The sequence below is a fragment of the Fulmarus glacialis genome, unplaced genomic scaffold (genome assembly GCF_000690835.1).
Source record: "Fulmarus glacialis isolate BGI_N327 unplaced genomic scaffold, ASM69083v1 scaffold5290, whole genome shotgun sequence".
Taxonomy (NCBI): domain Eukaryota; kingdom Metazoa; phylum Chordata; class Aves; order Procellariiformes; family Procellariidae; genus Fulmarus; species Fulmarus glacialis.
The window spans coordinates 50,499-55,351 of record NW_009189462.1 but is presented as its reverse complement, the minus strand read 5'-3'; positions in this window follow the sequence as shown (position 1 = coordinate 55,351).

Here is a 4,853-nt window from a genome sequence, read left to right as displayed (position 1 = left end):
TGGGCTGTTTGCAAGATGGGGATTTGCTCCACTTCTTGCTTTTTTTCCAACACGGTTCTGCTCCCGTTTGAGAGAGCTGGTTCAAATCCTGCTGTGTCCATAGTCTCAAAGTGCAATGTCTGGCTTCCAGTGTGCGTGTCCTATTTATTTGATCGCTGTGGTGTGCAGAAGCTTGCTGGGCGAAGGACCTAGCTCTGTTGTTTTGCATCATTCGAGCATTTCAGCCTCTCATCCATGACACGGTGGCCTACATAGAGAGGTCTGGGTACTGGAGGGAACCGGTGATGGACAAGCAGAGATGCTCATGTGCTAAGAGACCCCAGCTAACAGGGGCCAGGAGCACGCTTGCACCAGAGAGCTGCGTCTGGAATAGATAGGTTTGCTAGTTATTAATTATTTAAAGCAATAATACAACAATCAATTACCGAGAGTTATCAATAAGCATTGCTAAGACCGTTTGCTTTTGATGCCTCAGCTCTTTCTTGCCTCCATGGTCAGCAGGCTCAGGGCTTGATTTCTGAGAGCTGCTGTGACTGGAGTGAAGGAGCATTTTGCCCAGATAATAATTTCCAGAGACGTCTGGATGAGATTGGGCTCAGGGTAACAGGAGGGTCTTTTTGCATATCTGACGGTGCTTCTCCGAAGTCTGTGTGGGGCTTTTTCAGTTGTCTTTTCTGCCTTTCTATAATCAGGGATGCTGGTTTTCTTGTATCTCATAAAATAGGGTAGTTTTTGCAGCAAAGCTATGCTTTGCTGTGGCAGTGATCACTTGCAAACATGACAGGGCTGTTCACGGAGCTGCAGCCTTCACCAGTATAACACATCCCCAACGTGGGGCTGCGTTTCCTCTCCCTCGCCCTCCCCGTACCTACCCCCCCAGCTTCAGCATTACGACCAGCAGCACCCACTGAATCCCAGTTCAGTGCCCTCTCCCTCACTCTCCTCTGCTGATGGCTTTTTGCAGCTCCCATCACAGACCCGACCTGCAGTCCCTGCCCTCTCCTCCTGTCTCCAACTCCACCACCACTCCAGCTGGGTTTTCTAAAGCAAATGTCCAAGCTGATGTGTCCGAGTTTCACTGCTGAGCCAAAAGCAGGATCCGGTCTCTGCCATCCCGAGAGCAGAATAATTTGGATATTATCCTGAAGCCCAGCCCCGCGTCCCAGAGCTGCTGGTCACCTCTCTGGGTCCCTTTTGAGGTGGGAGCCCAGCGCGGGCTTTGCAGACCTGCCGGCCTTTCTTAGGAGAAGGAGGAGAATGATTAACAGCAGGGAGGGGATGCAGCTCCTTCTTCCTTCCTGCTTCCTTTGCTCCCTTCCCTTGCCCTGCCATGGCCTGCCCCGCGGCACGACCGTCAGACACTGCCCTGAAGAGAAGGGTTTCGGTGGCAGGGAGATGTCAGTGAAGCCCTGAGCTCAAAAGGTGACGCGGACAGGAGGGTTTTTTCCATCCAGATCACCTGGGGTGTAAGTGCTGCAAGCTTTCCTTTCCATTAGATACCATTTAGCATTTTCCTCCCTAACCAATGAGTCTCGTCATACTCAAACCTGCTACCTGGACCCACCTGTCCAGGGAATAGATGCTGAGTTTTTGGAGAGCTGAATATGATCACCGTTGCATGCTATATTTGTATTATATGTTATTAGATTTTTTTTGCTGGAATTTCTCAGCACGCAGCCATGCCATTAAAACTTACCGCAGCCTGCTTGCATTGAGTGCAAAACGCTGCATCCCCGACCCGGCGACATCCCACAACTTCCCATGCTCTTCTGCTCAGCTGTAACCACGCAGGAATCCCACTCCTTGCTGGGCTGCTGGGTGGACAACATTGTTCCCCTATTGAGTCATAACAATGAGGTCATTGGGCTGGAAAGACAATGTCATTCAGCAGCCAAGAACCCAGCTGGCTGGTCCCGGTTGTGTCTCATCTCCTATGACAAAGCCACATTTAATTGACTAATTAAAGCCGTTGCAGGCTCCATCTTGGAAGGGGTGACCAAAATGTGCATTGTTCTTCGTCAGCGTTAAGTCAGGCCGGTTGGCTGACTAATAAGCGAGACCCTTTTTCCTTCTCCACCTTGCTACATGCTGCACAGGCCTAAATTCCTGGTCCTAGCGATGGAAAAACCATCTTGGAGGTGTGCCACCATATGTTTCAGAGCAAGCTAACTGCTTGAATGAGGATCCAAGGACCTCAAGAGAGCGCACCCAAAGCCCACTCTGCTCCAACGTGATCCAGCTCAAACCACTTTGGGATGGCTTCTCTGCATTACCATCCCACCTTTCGTTGGACACTCAATATTTTGGGTTCCCAGATCCCATAGGAGTTTGATATTGCCCCTAAACCTATGGCGTTAGGGTGCTCCTACACCCTGTATACCTACAAGGACAATTTGCTTGGCTCACACACCCAGTGGATGGGCCAACTTCAGCCCAGGACTGGCTGTGGACCAGGGGCATTTTTCTTCCCATTTATGGGTCATCTTTCCCTTTATGCACCTTTTGGGTGGTGCAGGCAGGGTGCCTGCAGCGTAGGCAGAAAGCAGGGAAATGTCCAAGCAGTGGCAAGCTATGTGTCCACAGTAAATCTCTGCTTCCCTCCCCCGAGTGCTCCTGCAGTGTTGGGACCTTCATTGCCCTCTGAATGAAGATGTTTTGAGCCCTGAGACCAGCGGGCACTTCTGCTCTCCACATTTCTTACTCTTATTGCCATTCTGAATAAGATCATCCTGTAAATAGTGAATAAATGCGCCCTAAGGGATTTCTCAGGATAAACGCTGTTTAGCGCTGCTAGGTTGCCATTTCCATTAAACCTTCCTTTTTTTTCCTGCCCACAATGCGATTGTCTTAAATCAGATTTATCTTCTTTTTGCTGCCCAGGCCCAGCTGAGCAGGAACGCTGGGTGTATGTTTACCACGGCTGGTGTCCCAGCCCTAAAGCACAGCAGCCGCTTCTTTTGAAGAACATACAAAGCAAGGAAGAGGAGCAATTGTTTGGGAGGAAGTTGAACCATAATGTAATAGACTCCCGTGGGGATTACTATTAGTAATTATTTGTATTGCTCTGGCACCTAACCAAGGTTGGGGCCCCGGTTAGCAAGGTGCTGGACCAGCCCGTAAATGAAGACAGCTCCTCTATCCGAAATCTATCCACTCTTGCATATAGAGATGGGGAAAACTGAGGCAGGGAGAGATTAAGAAATGTAACCAGGGCTGTTTCAGAGGGTTGTGGCTGAGCAAGGATGTGAGCCAGCGCATAGTCCTTACACGAGCATCCTTCCTTGCTGGGGGGAAATGGTTAAGGCTCCTCTACTTGTGCTGCTCACGGATACATATAAGAGGCCACTGGGTAATAAATATGCTGTGCTGGAGAATCCTGAGCTACGACAGCACTGGAAAAGGTCATGTCTCCCTGTTTGCGCCTTTTATCAGTGACTCCTGTGATCATGTGTATTATTTTAAGGAGGGGAAGAGCAGGAGCTGTGGAAGAATAGAAGTTCTTCAAATGGAAACTGAGTCCCAGTGCTCTTGAAAAACAAAATAAAACAAACAAAAAAAAGAGTTTAAATGGATATTCTTTTTCTGTAAAACCGACCGTTTCAGGAGAGTTAAATAATGAGGCAATTATGAATTTGCCAACAATAGAAGTTGATCAGATTACACAGCCTGTAAAGCCAGATCGTCACTGGAGCCATTTGGTGGGAAAGAAACTCTGTGCCAGACAGTCTTTAAATAGTTTTGAATAGGAGGGAGGGTTAGCTGTGTCCTTCCCTTCCTAGGCTCTCCCCACCTAAAGAATAGCACTGACCCTCCTGCCAAGTCCGCCGTGTCCAGTCAATGCCCGAAGGCTCAACTCGCATGCACAGCTATATAAATATATGTAGGTGCGTACGTATATGCATGTGTATATATAGAGCTCTGAATTATCCGGGAAGACCCCACCCTGAGGGAGATGTGGGTGGGGAGCTGAAGAAAAAAAGGTGGGACCCGAAATAGCACCGACACACAAAGGATCCCAAGGAAATGTGGAGCCCTCCTCGCAGCGTTAACAGGAAATCTCCGGGCTGCTGGCTCGGTAACCCCGGCTAGCCAAGGTCGCGGGGGACTGATTGCAGCAGAGGGATGGATCCTGCCGTCCAGCTTGGCTCTTCTGCAAAAAGACGGGGTGAGGGGCGTGCGGTGGCAGCTTTTATGTCGGTGAAGATTGCAGGTGTCCCAGACATGCCTCCAGAGGAACCTGTCCCCAGCATAGCCTGAATGAGCGGCAAAGCAGATGGCACTGGGGAGTGGGTATTTAACTAGGAATCACCCAAAATTTTACTTGGAGAGGGAGTGTGAGGTGAGGAGGGCACCAGTGCCTCTTGGAGGTGGGTCCTACATCACTTGTGTTTTTTTTTTCACATCGCAGCACCTTTGAGTCTCGATGGACCAAAGACCGTAGAATCATATCTCAAGTTGGAAGGGACCCATAAGGATCATCCAGTCCAAGATGTGTTCAGCTCATCGTCTTTGGGTCCATCCTGGCTCAGTGGTGGGCGATGCACGGATGGGCTGGGAGACCCAACGTGACTCACAACCCCGAAAAGGTTAAAAACAAAGTCGCTAGCTGGAGGGCGTAAATTTGGGCTGACTCGTGACTCATCAAAGGTGCTGGGTGCACAAAGGAGGGTGAGGCTTCGGGTCTTATCACCTCCTCACCATCACTTTTCCGCTGGCCCTTTCTGCCCTCAGGGTGGGCAAGCATCCTCTGGTCCTGCCCTGAACATGGCCCCGCCATGGGGGCTGGCAGCGTCCCCACCGAAAGCCTCGGTGGCAGGAGCAGGCAGAGGCTGTTGCGGGAGGGCAATTCCTGC